We start from the raw sequence: 18,259 nt of genomic DNA, 5'->3' as shown, positions 1-18,259 counted from the left end.
TTTTATCAGATTATTTGATCTGTATTTAGATGTTGTAAGATTTACAGTTGAAAAAGAGATTCACATGCCCAAGTTGTTCCAAATACACCTTAAAAATTTTCAATAACTGAATCAAATATCAGTTTTTAAAATTAAATATACACTAATGAAAATTAAAAATCCCTTTCTTTTTATTGTAATAGAGCTGCTGTAAGATTTGCATATAGGTTTCTGTGTGAACATAATGTTTCATTCTTCTAGGGTAAGTATCCAAGAGTGGGAATTTTGATTTCTTAACTTGAGGCATTTCAGGATTAGGTTTTGCTTTGATTACCTAGACTACTAAGGCATTAAAGCCACCTCAATCTAATGACCTTTTTAATTTAACAATTCAGTTAGATTATTTTGGCATCATCTGCATTTCATTCTAAGATCTCTTGACCTTTTAAACTGCTTTCTAAAAATTCATACATATTAAGGTTCTTTCTTTGATCTGTAAAGTTCCAAGGGTTTTGATAAATGCATAGCATCATATGCCCACCACTACAGTATCATAAGAAATAGTTTCACTGCCTTAAATAAATCCTCTGTGCTTCACCTACCCTATCCAAACCCAACCACTGATGTGTTTACTGTCTCTATCATTTTGCCATTTCCAGAATACCATATAATTGAGATCATAAAGTATGTAACCATTTCAGACTGGCTTCATTTACTTAGCCATATGTATTTAAGATTCCTCCAAGTCTTTTTGTGGCTTGAGAGCATGTTGCTTTTTACCATCAAGTGAGACTTCAGTGTATGGATGTACTATACTTTGTTTTTCCATTCATCTGTTGAAGAGCAACTTGGTCACTTCTAGTTTTTGGCAATTATGAATAAAAATGCTATAAACATTTGGATGAAGGTTTTTGTGTGGACATTAGTTTTTAAATCAGTTGGGTAAATCGGGAGTATAATTGCTGGATCATATGGTAAGACTATGTTTAGCTTTGAAAGAAATTGCCAAGTGGTCTTCAAAAGTACCACTTTGCATTCCTAGCAGAAATTAACAAGAGCTTCTATTGCTCTGCATCCTCCCCGACAATTGATATTGTCAGCTTTTTGGATTTGAGGGTAAAGTCTTAATCCAACATGACCGCTGTCCTTATAAGAAGAGGAAGAGGCACTCGGGAGGCATGCACACAGAGAAAAGCCCATGTGAGGTCACAGCGAGAAGGCAGCCATTCGCTAGCCAAGGGGAGCGGCTTCAGGAGAATGCAAACCTACCAACACTTATTCTCGGGCTTCCAGCTCCAGAACTGTGAGTAAACAACTTTCTGCATTTAAGCCATCCAGTCTGTGGTGTTTTGCTTTGGCAGCCCTAGCAAGCTAACATACTAGGTTTCATATGTTTTTCTTCTAGAAGTTTTATAGTTTTTAATTTGATATTTAGGATTATGATCCATTTTGAGTAAATTTCTGGGACAGGTGTAAGGTCCATGTCTGAGCCAAGCAGTATAGATACTACAAGCTGTCATTTTTATTCAGGAGCTAGGGGAGAGTCAAGTCATATAAATTCCTACTCTAAAATCTTCACACCTAACTTTCCAAGATTCACATTTTCTTACATAGACCAGTCTCCTCTCGGTTTCTTCAGTTAAGTCAAAAATACGTGTTCCTCTTTGCCCATGTATTTTTACTTGTTAGTATATTTCTTGAGCTGTTTTCATATTATTTCTTTCCTTTCTGTGAATTTTTTTTTTTAATTTGGAGCACCAAGTTGTAAAGATGTATGTATTTACCTGACAATTATACTACAGTTAAGTTGAGAAGGGTGAATCAATAGCTTGTATTTGTTTTTAAAATTAAATTAATCCTGGACAAGAAAACAAACAAAAATACGGATGTAGAACTGTACCCACACCAATTATTGGAAAGACTTCTTTTTCTATTAAATTGTTCTTGCACCTTTGTCAAAGATCAGTTGACTTTTTGTGTGGGTATTATTATTTTAATATTTAAATAAGTGAATTTGAATTAAAATTTAAAACTAAGTATTATCTGCAATTATGGTAATAATCCACCTAGCTCAATATTAACTATAAGGCTATAAACGGATCTGTATAACTTACTGAATTATTTATCTCTAGCTTGATTTTTTTTTTTCATAGATGAGTTCAGACTGATCTATTCCTTGAAGAGAATACTTCAATTTAAGGAAAATACTAATTATTTTGATTGGTATTTGGGCAGGCTGGCTCCAGGCCAGAATTTTGCATGTGATCTTTCAGGTCCAACCATAGGCAATTACAAAGTCCTTAGTTGAGAGACCCCACATCAGACCGGGTGCACAGACAGTGCACGCCAAAGGGGGTTGCAGTTAGACTCCACTCCAGTTGGACTCCACACTTCCCAGTCCTGCTTCCTGCACTTACCACACATGCATACTTTTGCCAATGCAAAACTTTAACATGTTACAGTTGCTTTGATCACATTTTATCCTTTCTTCTTGTTTCTTTGATTCTCTACATTCCATCTGGTTATGTAAACATTCTCATGGTTTTAAATTTTCATTTTCTTCACATTGGGGTGAGGAAACTGGTGGCATACCTATTTTCAGAGATGTATTTCATTTGAGTGTAATGAAACTAACACTAGATACATTTAAAGCATAGACTCTATAATTTCACTTTTATTTATTTTCGGGATCTCAAGTCTAGTTCCTTGTAGCTATGAAGTATTGCATCTATTTGCAATCCTCAAAAGATTCTACGGAATTTTAAGCCAAATTTACTTGGAGAATATTTTTTCCTAATGCTTCAGTAGATTCGCACAACAGCTGCTGATTCTCCTTCAAACAGTTTGGTAACATGAAGATCTGGAAAAAGTACCACTCAGGGCTCCTTCTGTATACCAGGTCTGGAGTTTGCCACTTGTAATTGAAACGTAAGGCACCACAGATTATTTTATAAGTAGTAATTCCATCTCCATCACTGTGTAAAATCAACTACTTAAAAAGCTATTATATGTATTTATCCAGCTGACACCTGCACACATGAATACACAACATTTCAGAATGGAAACATATTTGCAAATTCATTACAGAACACATCTTCTCTCTCATATTAAATTCCACAACAGAAATCATAGTAGATAAAAGGGTAACAGACTCTATCCTACCTATAATGCATGCATTCAAGTTTATCAAATGAGACTCTAAATTATCATAACTTAGAATTTTAAATACTTGAATATAAAATAGCTTCAGCTAATACTTTCTTAAAATGTTGATGACACATATATATACACAATGCACACACATATGTATTCATTTTTTAACTAAATGCTATTCTATATTAAAAGTATCAGGTCTCTCCTGGGGCAATCTGAATCTTACTACAAAGAGAGTATAGAATGCCATTGATATGGATCTGTGTGGTCATTAATGGAGATGCTATCAGTTGGTAAGTTTGGTTTCAAAAAGTAATGTGTGTCCTTGCCTTTATGGAATTCACAAACCAGTAAGAGAGACACATAAACAAAGTTATTGGAAGAGAAAAAGTAAGTATATGAATAGAGGTAAGTGCACTGTTTCAGTTAAATATAGAAAGGATGAGTCAGAATGAGTCTGTCTGGATAAGTCAGAAGAACTCACAGAAGAGGAGATCACTGAGCTGAATAATGAAGGAAAGTAGAAGCTTTGTAACTAAATAGAGAAAGAAAGGGGGTATTTTAGGAAGAAAGTATATATTGTGTAAAGTCATGAAATTATGAAAGACTAAGATCTGTTTGACAGAAGGTAAGTAGTTTGGTATGGTTGTAACATAGGATTCACATGAGAAAGAAGAGCCTCTCTTACCGAGGATGAAATAAAGTTCCAATGAAAATAAAGGTAACTGGAATATCATACCATCCAGCACTTAAAACAAAATTTTAGGATTTTGAGGAGTTTCTGCTTGTTTGGTTTTGGTTTTGCTAATTAAACTGAAATATCTAATTCAGTCATTAAGCAAGTGTTCACTGAGAAAAGCCTGAGATAAAAGTAAAATAAAATAAAGTATACGCAACACACCTGAAAAAGGAATTTCATTAAAGATCTCTACCTATATGATTGACAACTACCTTAATTAACATATTTTCAGTGTGAAAATGATATGGGGGTATCTGACTATATAACGGACCCATCCAAAGGAAAAGGGCTGTAGGTCTGCATGTTTGAGGGTATCCCATCAAAGTAATGAGGAAATCTCAACAAGATTGTCCTTAAGAAAAGTCAGCCACTCAGGAAGCTACAGCCACCAGGGTGGACCTTTTACTCTGCCTTTTAGTGCATCACTGTTAAAAATGAAAGTACAACCAAGGATCACCAGACGTTTAAGAAAGGTTTTAACATGAAAGGGACCCAAACAAATCAGTAGGAGAAAATCTTCAGAGGAAACAGAGAGAATGCAGAGAGTGGTAGAAAACTTCAAAAATGAGCTACTGGGGGCCCCACTTCCTGTGTGGTGCCCAAGTAATTTCCTACTAGACTGAACTTCCTGTATATTAGGTCTATAAACTCTGGACAACATATGAGAAACAACTACCTCAAGACACTAACGAATGAAGAAAAGTAGGTAGATTCTGGAAGGGAGATGACATTTGGAAGAAGACACCCCCCCACCTTTTAAAATGGCTTTTAGCCTAAGAGCAGCCTGAAGCTGTCACCACATTGAGTGACTAACAATAAGCAAGAAAACAGGTAGTCTTTCTGGCCAGAAGAGAGGACAGAGCTTGGAGCTATCAGAGACTCTGAGAGGGAAGGGGAAATCCTAAAAAAGGTGAGAGCAAGGGAGAGGGATCTCCAAATGCTATGCTTAAGCTTTGCAAAAGATACCTGGTTGACCCTTACGCATGCACATGTGAAACAGAATCCAAGCAGCACAGAGTCCAGTATGAGATCAACCAAGTTAACTACCTACAAAACAAAATTTGACACTATTTGAAGGAATAAGGCAGAACCTAGACTTTCTAAATCATAGAGTTCATGATAATGAGGATATAATACAACATTACTCAGCAAAGAATAGGAAAATATGATCCATTCTCAAAAGAAAACAGAGACTCCACCCATTAATGACCCAGGTGTTGGAAACAGTATACAGGATCTTAAAGTGGATTTTTATAACTATGCTGAATGAGCAAAGTGTACTCATAATAAATGAAAAGATAGAATAAAATTAAATGAAAATTTTAGAATTTAAAATACAATATTTGAAATTAAAATTTACTGAGTAGATTTAGCCAAATGGAGATAGCAGAAGAAAAGATAAGTGACCTTGAAGATAAAGCAGTAGAATTTGTCTAATCTGAAGAAGTGGAAGGAAAAGAGAGGAGAAAAAAGGGTGAGCACCTCAGGGATCTGTGAGGCAATACCGAAATGTCTAATATACATGTATAACTGAAGGAGAACAGACTGAGAGAAAAAATATGTGAAAAATAATGGCTATGACTTCTGCATCTGGCTAATATGAATGACCCAACCATTCCACTCCTAGGTATTTACCCAAGAACGATGAAAAGATTGTACATGAATGTTTATAGCACCTTTCTTTGTAAGGGCCCTGAAGAGGAAACAATCTAGATGTTCTTCAACAGGTGAATGCATAAACATCATGTGGTATATCCATACAATAAAATACTACTCAGCAACGAAAAGGATCGGGCTGTTGATATATACAGTAACATATGAATCACAAAATAGTTACACTGACTGAAAGTAGCTAGACAAAAAGATGGACACATTGTATAAATTCATTTACATAAAATTCTAGGAAATGCAAAGTAATGTATAGTGTTGGAAAGGAGATCAATGAGCTTGTGAATGAGATGGAAGGTGGGAGAAATCATAAAGAGAAGAAAACTTTCTAGGGTAATGGATACGTTCATTATTTTGATTGTGTGGTGGTTTCCTGAGCATGTATGTCAAAGTGTATCTAAATGTACACTTAAATGTGTGCTGATTAGGGTATGCCAATTATACTTCATAAAGCTGCTTTAAAATAAGCAGGGAACACAAATGTGAAAAATTAAAATAAAACCAAACTTTGGCTCATCACAATAAAATTACTGAATACTAAAAATAAAGAGAAAATCTTGAAAGCATCCAGAGAAAAACAACATACTCTAATAGGTGAACAAGGTCATGGAACAACATACTTAGAGTTCTGATAGACCAGAAAAAACATCTGACAACCCAAATTTATATATTCAGCAAAAACAAAGAAGGCTAAATAAAGGCAACTTCACAAAAGGAAAAGAGAATTCGTCATCAGCAGATATGCCCTTTGAGAAATGCTAACGGGAATTCTTCAGGCCGAGGGGAAATAATATTGCATCGAAATTCAAACTTCAGGAAGGAATTAAGAGCACTGGAAATAGAGTTTTTTCATAAGGCTAAAAGGGTCAGTTCGTCGGGAAGACATAATATTCATAAGTGTTTTTCTCAGAACAGCTTCAAAATTAATAAAATAATGATAGAATTGAAAGGAGCAATAAATGATTCTACAGTCATAGTTGAAGAATTTTTAACACTTTTTTAGCAGTTGATAGGTCTAGATAAAGAAAATCAGTGAAGACATAGACAGGTATGAACAAATTACCAACCACCTTGACCTAAATGATGTTTATAGAACACCACATTCAGCAACTACAGAATATACACTCTTTTCAAGCACACATGATATGTTCAATATGATAGATCATACACTGGAAGATGCAACAAGTCTTAATAAATGTAAAAAATTGAAAGCATACAAGATACGTTTTCTGAGCATAACAATTAAACTAGAAATCAATAATGATGCAACATCAGGGAAAATCACTGAAATCATTTAAAGCCCCTCTATTTTCTTTAGCAAAGAAATTAGAAAAGACTTTGAACTGAATAATCAGCATAAAACCATAAAGCTTTTGAAGGGAAACACAGGATAATATCTTTGTGATTTGTGGGGAAGCAAAGTTCTAAAATCTGAAGCAATACCATAATAGAAAAAACTGAAAAGTTAGACTTGGCAGAATTAAAAAGCAATTAACAGAAGGCAGCATTAATAACTTGGGCATGCCACAGATTTGAAGAAAATATATATTGCAAAACACATATCTGACAAAGGACTGGGATGCAGGGTATATAAAAAACTCCAACTCAGTAATAGAAAGACAGCCCAAGAAAAATGAGCAAAGAATTGAACATACACATCAACACGCACGTGATACAAGCACATGAAAACGTTCTCAACATCATTAGTTGTCAGATAAGACTACATAGACATACCACAACACACACATCAGAATGACTAAAATTAGAAATGCTGTCAATACCAAATTTTGGTAAGGATGTGCAGCAACTGGAAAACTCACATATTGCTGGTGGGAATGTAAAATGTGACAGCTATTTTAGCAAAAGATCTAGCATTTTTTAGTAAAATACATGTCTACTAACCTACGATCCAGACAAAAAAATGTATATACTATGCTGTTTTATTTTTATGAAGTTCTAAAACAGTCAAAATCAATCAATGATGAAAAAAAATTGAACAGTGGTTCTTCTGAAGTGGTTTTAGGATTGGTGATTAGGAAGGGATATAAAGGATCTTTCTGGGATGATAATGATGTTCTATCATGATAGGCTTTGCATTGTATTTACAAGTATTTGCATATTTTAGAACTCAGCAACATTTGTGCATTTGATTGTATGTAAATTTTACATCAAAGGAAAAAATACTTAAATATTGAACTCTGGCAAGAGTGCTTACACTGAATACAGTTGTCTGCAATTTACTCTAAGACACATAAAACCATATGGTATATCAAAGTAAGAATAAATACATGAAAGAGCAAGGGTAATAAAATATTAATCCAAGAATCTAGGTGATGGGTATATTGGCATTTACTCTAAAATTCTTTCAGTTTTGCTATATGTTTCAAAATTTTGCTTAAAATTTTTTTCAGAATCTAAAGTGCTATAACCAACATCTTTAGAGAGAAGAGAAAGCATAGCATTTGGGTACACTGGGCCTGCAGGATGCCAGGGCTGGAAAGGTCTGTGCTCGCAGCCAAGACTATATTAGGGATCTTGGAAGCGTTGCCAACGTGTACGACATTCAAGAAGCCACTAACCAACTCCTGGATGTGAACTTTCATGAAAACCAGAGATCTATTCAAGTGACAGAAAGTGGCCTCAGAGTGAACATGAGCATCTCCAAGTCACTATTAGAGTGACTGTACCCACTGGTTTTGAACAAACAGGGGCAGATGAAGTGAGAAAGAAATTCAGGTCATCATGCAAAATCAGCAGAGACCAGGCAAGATATATTTTGACGTTTCAGTGGAAAGTCTGGCTCAGGTTCATTGTCTGAGATCAGTTGATAACTTACTTGTGGTTGTTCAGGAGTTTAAAGATTCTAATTCAAAGGGGGGAAAAAAGGAAGTTCTAAAGGATTTTGAAGAATTGACTGGGAAACTCCTGCACTCCGATCCTTTGAAAGTATGGAAAATTGACGCCAGTTTCAAGAAAAAGAAAAGGTGTAAAAAGATAAATCAGAATTCATGTAAAAGGAAGATGGATAATGGACAAGGAGACAAAATCGTTGAGAGAGTTGTTAAAAAAGAGTTTACTAACAATGCCTTAAGTTCAAAAGAAGAAATTGATTCTCAAGTGCTGAAGTTTAGAGTCACACGCAACAGGGTAGAAGAGAAACATTGCTTTACTGCACTAGAGACCACAAGAGATTTGGGGGGCGCTGTTCAAGATTATTTTAAGTGGAAGGCTGACATGACCAACTTTGATGTGGGTGTTCTTTGAATATCCATGATAATGAAATCACTGTGGGTATTGCATTGATAGAAGAGTCTCCACCAAAGAAATATCACACATTTTGGATTTGCAACTCTCAGATCTTCTCTTGCTTATGGGATGCTCCAGCTCTCTTCCCCTCACCCTACTGATATAATAGTTGATCTGATGTATGGACGAGAAACAAAACAATAGAGAGGGCGACTGAATGATCTCACTGTTATTATGTTGTTGGTAATAATAATCCAATATACCAGTGGCTATGATTAGAGCAGCAATTACATCTAATTTTTATTGACAAAGAGCCAAATTAAATAAGGCAAACTAAAAAAAGAAAAAAAAAAAAAGAAGGCAAACTACCCTGGGGCTTGCCCAAAGATGCTGTTCAATGGGATATCTGCAAACTGGCTCTGTGGATATATTGTAATGTTATTTTGAAAAAGGATGGACTCCAAGAAGAGAAATTGGAACCTTTATCCAGCTTGCCTACACTACACGAATTAGTGGAAGGTACATCAGAAATAAATTAAACATGTATGAGGCATTGATTGAAGCCAGGGAAGCAAAAAGTTGTACAGGGAAATGTTTCCTTCATCAATGACTACATGGCTCAGCTGTGATTATTATATGACAGTATTAATGTCAAACTGAATTATTAACCAAAAATGACTACACTAGGTGAATGGAGGAATGGGTATATAAGAGAATGAAATCTTCATGTTTCATAGTGTGAAGTCAATACATATTAATATTGAAAGAATCAAAAACAGTAATATGTGTTATAATTTAGGAATTTGATAGTAAATACCAGAAGAAAGTGACCTGAACAGCTTTTCTCTGGGAAACACAAGTCAGAGGTGAGGAAGAGACCAGAAGACAGCTTTTTAAAAAAATGTGCGATAAGCTGTGTAAAGTTATTTGACTTTAAGTAAACAAATAAGAAAGTAAAATTTAATATGCAATGATGTTAAAGAATGGTATCACTCAGATGACTCTTTGTTGAGAAAATTCATTCCTCCAGCTCTAATTCTTATTATAAAATATAAGAATCTTAATGTTTTTCTCCATGGGAATAGGTATGGAAAAGTTAAGCTTATTAACAAGAAATGTATGAGTATAAACTTTAGTGAAGCAATGTACATTTTCCAGTGAATTTATTTATTTATCTATTTGGGCATATGAGAAAACTCAGTGATGTTTTCTAGACCTCTCTGCACTCAAGAAATTTACCAAGGGTACTGGAAATATGAAAAGTACAAAAATAAAAATGGGAGAAATTTTTACAGAATATTGAATTTACTTAGAAGAAATGGTTGTGAAACTTGCTTTACTGTATTCTGTATAGATCTAACAAAATATGTCACAGACGTAAGTTGATACAGATTGATTTCCATAAAACACAGCTTTGAGCAGGTCACTCCAAGCTCAAAAACATAACTTCTGTCTTATCACCTACAAAATAAAGCGTGAATTTCTTGACATTTAATGCTTTCTATGCTCCACCCGTAAAACGTATTTCCTAGGTAATTTACTGCTGTTCTCCTTTGTGTACCCTTCAGGATAGTCAAAATGAGATTCCAGCAGTGCCTCTTAATCAATCCTTTATTTATTGTCTCTATGACTGTTTGTTTGGTTTTTGTTTTCCATTGACTAGTCGGCATCCTCTTCCCTCATCTCTAAAATTCTGTTTATCTTAAAAATTATTATTTTATCCTAAGAGTATTTATATATTAAATTTGCATAATTTAATTTAGTTTAAATATATTTATGCTTACGATTATTTATCTTAAAAATTATTTTCTTAAGAATTAAAAATAAATTATTTTACCTTAAAAATCAACTCTTTTTTTTTAAATCAACTCTTAACCTTACATCTCTTTCTAGCTATTATCTGATCTAGATTCTATCTTTTACAGATGTGTTTCTTGAAAGGACTTAAAAATGTATTTTAGATTTAATTAGGTCTTTGGCTACCTTAGCCAAAGCAATGTCAGTAGAGTGCTGGAAAGTTACAGAGATAACTGTAGATATCTCATAGAGATAAGTAAGAACTCAGAGAAAGCAAATGGAGATCTTTCTAGGCTAGCTGTGAGCAAACATTTTTCTTTTGAATTTATATTATATATTAATTATTCCATAATATATACATAATGATATATATAATATATACATAATATATATAATAATATATATATTATTCCATAATATATTACATATATTATGAGAAAGAAGGAAATTCTGCCGTTTGTAACAACATGGCTGGACCTTAAGGGCATTATGCTAAGTGAAATAAGCCAGACAGAGAAAGACAAGTACTGCATGATGTCACTTATATGTGGAATCTAAAAAAAAGAAAAAAGAGTCAAACTCACAGAAATGAGAGTAGAATGGTAGTTGCCAGAGGCAAGGGTGTGGGGAAATAGGGAGAGGTTGCTAAAAGGGTACAAACTTTTATTTATAAGATAAAGCCTGAGGGTCGAATGTAAATTATGATGACTATGGTTGAGAACACTGTATTGTATAATTGAAATTTGCTAAGAGAATAGCAAAAAAAAAAAAGTGAGGTGATGGGTGTGTTAATTAACTCGCTGGGAGGAATCATTTCACAATGTATACGTACATCAAATCATCAGGATGTTTGCTTTAGGTATCTTACAATTTTATTTGTCAATTGTACCTCAGTAAAGCTGAAAAAAGAATGAAGGGGCCAGGAAATACAATGTTGTTGTATATCTAGAATAACAGTGAAACCAGATAGTTCTGAATCATGAATGCTGTGTGGTAGGAAAACTATAGAATAAGTGGTCGGTTGATATGTCCACCACATAGATCCAACGTGTTTTGGTAAGACTTTTTTCTCTTCATATACCATTTTTCTCTTCATGTTTAAAGTAGAGTAACACTTTCCCTACTCCCCTGGGAAACTGTAAGTGAGGTCAAAAGTTTTGTCAAGTAAACTGTGGGATTGCAAAATCATATTGCAGACAAACATTTCCAGTCTTCCAGTTATGCTGTGAAAAAAGAAAATGACTCATTAGATGTGTGAGAAATTGTGAGATGACCAGCAGGATACACGCTTCTCTCTGCATGAGAAAGTCCAGAGTGGCCATGAGGTAATCACTTCCTCCTTCTACGCCCAGAAGAGAACTGAACTTGGCCTGCCTTGTTTGAGAACAGACACTGTGCAGAGGAAGGGTGCTAATTGTTTATCATGTTGTATCCCAAATTCATATTATTGTGGGGCGTTCCTGCCAGGCTTGCCATACGGGTTATGCGGTGAACCTCAATCAGTTTATTTCAATTTAAATAAAGTGTATGGTACGACTGCTAAGTAAAAATGTTGTGATGTGTGTATGGCCTGAAAGGGTAGTCAGAGAATCATGACAACACATGACATCATAGCAGAATAAGTGGTGTCTTACAGACTGGGACCTAAGGTTCCATTCCTGTGCAGAGTCAGATTCTGAGATGTCGTTTCTCACAGCCTGAACATCCTCAGACACTCACACTGCCTAGTCTAGGAGAAGAGAAAGCTTTTTGCTCAGAATGCCTCGTTGAACCTAAAAAAGCTGAGGGGCCTATATGGCGAGCAGAAAGCCAGGTGGCTAAACACGAAGTGTGTGGACAGAACGGGAGGGAAGAGGCATGCCAGGGAGCAGCCAGCCAGCGCTCTGGCCACGTTCCACGTGGGGAGGATGAAGGCGTCTGCGTTTCTTTCTTCCCTTCTTGCGTCTATCAGCTTCTCTAACTCACCATCTTCTAACATCCTTGCTCCCAGCCTGTATAAACGCTCGGCTGGCCCACAGTGAACAACAACTATTTTGCTTGTATTCTGGGGCACAAAGAGGCTTCTACGTAAAATTCATTTATCATTAGAATCATTAAACTTGAGAAGTAGTGCTGTGATGTTGCCAATGTTAGATTGTCCGGGCTGGGGATTGAAGGGAAGATCGTTTTTTAAATATTCATAGACAATACAAAAACAAATAAATAATATGCATTACTCTAATTGATTTATCACATGATTATGTAGCGTATGCTGTGTGTCAGATATAGTTCTAAGTATTTTTATTAATAGTAACTCATTGACTTCTTATACCAGTCCTACAGGTTAGGTTCTATTATTTACATACGTGTCCTACAGATGAAGAAATTGAGGCTTAGGGAGATGAAGTAAATTGCCCAAGGTCACACAGCTAGTTAGAAACTAGTTGGGGGCTTCCCTGGTGGCGCAGTGGTTGAGAGTCCGCCTGCAGGGGACACGGGTTCCTGCCCCGGTCCGGGAAGATCCCACATGCCGCGGAGCGGCTGGGCCCGTGAGCCATGGCCACTGAGCCTGCGCATCCAGAGCCTGTGCTCCGCAACGGGAGAGGCCACAACAGTGAGAGGCCTGCGTACCGCAAGAAAAAAAAAAAAAAGAAACTAGTTGGGATTCAAACTCAGATAACCTGCAGAGTCCCTACCATTAATTTAATGCTGTGCTGCAGTGTAGTGACTAAAGAAAACACGTGAAGAGTTTAGTAGCTCATTGTAGTTGCTAATTCGATTGTACTTATTTTCTTTATGGAGTCCAACATCTGGGGAGTGCTTAAAGATTGCTCAGGTGCTGAAAAATGCTGTCAGGCATTTAAGGGTCTGGCAGTACAGATAACTTGAAAACCCTCCAGCTACAAACACCAGGAATTGCTCAATAAATTATAACTAACATCCTTATAAATGCATGACTGAACTGCTAAGAAAGGCCGGGAAATTGCCTTGGGCCAGAAATGAAGAAGGAACGGAAAATCAGGACAGGTGAACTGCAGAGCTGACGCTGTGACTGCCTGGAGGTTATTTATCTCTTTTAATAATATAGGGGCTGAGACCCACGCCTTTTATAGGGCTACCCCTTCGGTGTGAGTGAGAAGTCAGGCAAAGCGAACTCTCAAAAGTTGTGGGAAGGATTAAAAATTTATACAACCACTTTGGAGTGCAATGTAATCACGTCTCATGAATTTGAATATGTGCATCCTTCTGACCAAGCCATTTCTTTGCTAGGCTTATACCCTGGAGAAATTCTAGGCCATGGAAAAATCAGACATGGACAAGAATTTTATCACAACATAGTTGCATCAGTAAAGACTTAGAACAGGAGAGTAGATAAGTGAATTATGCTATATTCATACAATGGAATACAGTGCAGTGAACATCAATGTCCTGTAGACATGTATCATCAGGGATAATTCTCAAAACCTTCACTTTTGTGAAAAAGATAAGTTGCAGAGTATTTGCAGCATTGAGCCTAAGCGCTGAAATATAGAAAAATCAGAAAGAATTTTAAAAATTATAATTCTTAACCTCAAGAAAAAAAGAAACTAAAAGCACTTCTAATTATCCCTCTCCAACACAGAAGCTGTACCAGCAATGCAGATGTAGTTGGCTTCCCTTTGGCCCAGCGCCTACCCTCCAGACAGACCCTCAAAACAGGTCTTGGAGCACAGCGAGAAAGAAGTGGTTTTACTGAATGTTTTCTACTTACAGGAATATATATATATATATTCTCATCTATTTCACCAAAATTCAAAGCAAATCAATATACCTGTAACTCTCCTTCCACCTACACTGCATCTTTGCCTCTCTGGCCTGACCAAGTGTCTCTCATTTCCTGAATCCGCACAGATGAACATAGTCCCAAACTTACGGCAAAGTCGTTTAATTCCCTTTTGCTTTTAATCCTGCATTTTTAGCCCATCATGCGGCTCACCAAATAAAGGACCATTTTAAGAATCTGTTTATAACTGTGTGTGTGCTTTATAATAACATTTTTTTCCATCACAAACAATTAAAAAAACCAGGAGTCAAAGAAGACCCTGGGACATACATAATATAACAATCATTGTTATTTCTTAAAAAACATTTTTATTGAGATATAATTCACACAAAATAATTCACCCATTTAAAGTGTACAATTGAATTTTTTTAAGGACATTCAGCAGAGTGGTGCAGCCAACAGCACAATGAATTTTAGAACATTTTGATCACCCCTAAGAGAAATCCCCATACCTATTAGCAGTCACTCACCATTCCTCCACCTTGCCCCCCTTCACCTCCCCAAACCCTCTCCCCCATTACCTGCCTCCTGCTCTCCCACCAGCCCTAAAAACCACTAATCTTTCTGTCTCTAGACATTTGCCTATTCTGAATATTTCACATCAGTGGAAGCACACGATATGTGGTGTACTGTGACTGATTTCTTTCACTTAGCATGTTTTCAAGGTTCACCCATGCTGTAGCATGTATTAGTACGCCATTCCTTTGTATTACCAAATCATATTATATTGTATGGACATACCACCTTCTAGTTAATCTTTCATCAGATAATGAATATTGGGTATTTGGATTATTTCTACTTTTTGGCTTTTATGAATATTGCTGCTACAAACAGTCATGTATAAGTTTCTGTGGCGTCATGTGTTTTTCTCTTGAGTTTATACCTAGGATGGAACTGCTATGTAATATAACTTGATATTTAACCTTTTAAGGAACTGCCAGACTGTTTTTCAAATTGGCTGCTCCATTTTACATACATACCAGTAGTATATGAGGGTTCCAGCTTTTACACATCTTTGCCAACACTTGTTATTGTTTATCTTTTTGACCGTAATGAATAATGATGTTAGGCATGTCTTCACGTACTTATTGGCCATCTGTATATCTTCTTTGGAGAAATGTCTATTCAGCTCCTTTGCCCATTTTTAATTGGTTTATTTGGTATTTTTATTATTGAGTTGTAAGGGTTATTCATATATTCTAGGTATGTCACTTATCAGAAGTATGATTTGAAAATATTTTCTCCCATTCTGTGGGCTGTCTTTTAACTTTCTTGATGGTGTCCTTTGCATCAAAAAAGTGCTTGTCCTTGATGATGTCCTATCTATTTTTTCTTTGTGCTTTTGATGTCATATATAAGAAAGCATTACTTAATCCAATGTCATCAAACACCTTTGTTTTCTTATAAAATTTTATAGTGTTAGATCTTATCCTTGAGATCCATGTTGGGTTTATTTTTTGTATATAGTATGGTAGAAGTCCAGCTTCATTCTTTTGCATGTGGATGGCCAGTTGTCCCAACACCATCTGATGAAAATATTGATCAACACCATTTGATGAAAATATTGAATTACTTTGACACTTCTGCCTAAAATCAATTCACCATAAATGTGAGTCTTTATTTCTGGACTCTGAATTCAATTCCATTGATATATACGCCTGTTCTTATGCCAGTACCACACTCTTGATCACTGCATAGCTTTTTAGTAAGTTTTGAAATAAGGAAGTGGGTGTCTTTCAACTTTGCTCTTCTTTTTCAAGATCATTTTGGTTATTCTGGGTTTCTTGCATTTCCATATGGATCTTAGGATGAGCTTGACAAAGAAGGCAGTTGGAATTCCAGTGGGAATTGTGTTGAATCTGTAGATTAGACGGTGAGTATTGCCATCTTAACAATCTGTGAATACAGGGTATTCATTTTATTTAGATTTTCTTTAATGTCATTCAACAATGTTTTATAGTTTTCAGAATGTGAGTTTTATTACTTTTATTAAATATATTCCTAATATATATCTTTTTCATGTTATTATAAATATGATTGTGTTGATTTCCTGTTTGGGTTGTTCACTGAAAATGTGTAGGAATACAACTGATTTTTGCATCTTGATCTTCTGTCTTGCCACCTTGCTAATAAATTGATTTACTAGTTCGAATAATTTTTTTAAGTGGATTCTTTAGGATTTTATATATACAAGATTATGTCATCTGCAAATAGAGATAGTTTTACTTCTTCCTTTCTAATCAGGATAATTTCTTTTTTTTCATTTTCTTGCTTAATTGTGCTGGCTAGAACCTCCAATACAATCTTCAATAGAAGTGACAAGATTTTTAATATATTTTTATTTTTTAGACTATGTTTCTCTGATTTCTTTCTCTCTTACGATTAGTGGTAAAGTATTAAAATAAAAGCTTGTGTCTTTTTTCCTTAGAAGCAGCAAAGGAGGAATGAACTGGAGGAAACCAAACATTGCCCTACAGCTATTGTCTGAGAAGAACAAAAAGGGAGAAAGAGGAAATGGTGACCTTTAGTAATATGAAGAAGAGAAAATCAAACTGGGGCTCTCATGCCTCCTCCAGGAGACAAAAAGTGTGCAGGAAACTGGTCTGGGCCTGAGACATGTTTTTGAGAATGGACAGTATGAAAGTTTATAGAGGTTCCTTGTCAAAGCACGAAGCTTACTCATTTAAGAATATGTATCAACGTATGTAGGATTACCACACAATCAAGAGTGCTTTAATGTAATTAGATCTCAAAAATTTTTGCTGGAGGAAAAAGCTCATTTTAAAATAACTCCAAACTTCTCTAACTTTTTCTTATATAATTCATGCACATCAAAAATCAAATTCATCAGTATCAGGTATTAAATGATCTACTTACTTCTTGTGGCCGGGAAAGAAATAGATTACTTTAAACTAGGCCTAGGTAGCTTTTGATTTGCTAGTTTTTCTTTATTTTGAGTTTGAAAATGAGTATGTGTCATCAAATAAAAGTTTAAAAATATTAGACTGTCAACAATAACTTCCAAGTTAGGCCTTGATGTTTTTTTCTCCATAGTGCTTCTCCTTTTTTTTTTTCCTAAAACTGTCATTTGAAGTCCATTAAAATATTAAATACAGACAAATAAAAATATATCACTTAAATCTCCAATTTTTCATAAGTAGCAAGCAATATAGTGAAATGAGAGCTATTTTAAACTAAGAGGTAAGATATGAGAAAATGAGAAAGTCAGTCTAGCATTACTTGGTCAGATATTTCTTACCTTTAAAATGGGGAAAAGAAAGGAGGAAATATGGGTTATCTCTGAAATATCCTCCAGTATAGCCAAAAGCAATAATACAAGGAATATCCATTTATTACCTGCTCCTTGGCATGCTCCGTGCTGAGTGCTTGATATATTCTCATGGGAACCTCACAACAACACTAACTTAGGGGGAGTCTTTTTAGTATCATCTAATGGTATATCTGAGAGAACTGAGGCTTAGGCAACAACTTGTCAAAATTCACAAGTTGGTATGTGCTAGAAGCAGGGTTCCGATCCATGGAGTCTGTTCTGTGTTCTTTTATGAGACGGTCAGTCAGGTGTGGCCACAATAGCAGGCACAGGACAGGCTCAGGAAAACAGATTTTTATATTCACAGGTCCTAGAGATAGGAGGCAGGACACACAGGGCCAACATGGGGGACCTCAGAAAGTAGGAGCGAGGGGAAAGCTGAGGTTAGACCTTTAGGGTTTTCTTAAGAGTCAAGGCAGGGCAGAGTGAATAGTTTAAAATTGGCTAATTTAAATAATTTCCTTGGGCTCTGAGATATAAGGGTGGTCCTTAGTTGCCTACCTGGCCCTGGGATGATTAAGGCAAAGGGATATTGACTCATAGG

General features: G+C 35.6%; 1 pseudogene; it reads left to right on the top strand.

Moving 5' to 3' along the window:
• Positions 1–1,113: 1,113 nt before the first annotated feature.
• On the top strand, positions 1,114–9,298 carry LOC113631401 (THUMP domain-containing protein 3 pseudogene; annotated as a pseudogene).
• The last annotated feature ends 8,961 nt before the right edge of the window (positions 9,299–18,259 follow it).

Source organism: Aethalodelphis obliquidens, unplaced genomic scaffold (assembly GCF_003676395.1).
Source record: "Aethalodelphis obliquidens isolate GAN/ISIS:26980383/991018 unplaced genomic scaffold, ASM367639v1 scaffold33, whole genome shotgun sequence".
In the NCBI taxonomy this organism is placed as follows: domain Eukaryota; kingdom Metazoa; phylum Chordata; class Mammalia; order Artiodactyla; family Delphinidae; genus Aethalodelphis; species Aethalodelphis obliquidens.
The sequence above is the reverse complement of the archived record's forward strand: the minus strand, read 5'-3'. Positions and strand labels throughout refer to the sequence as shown.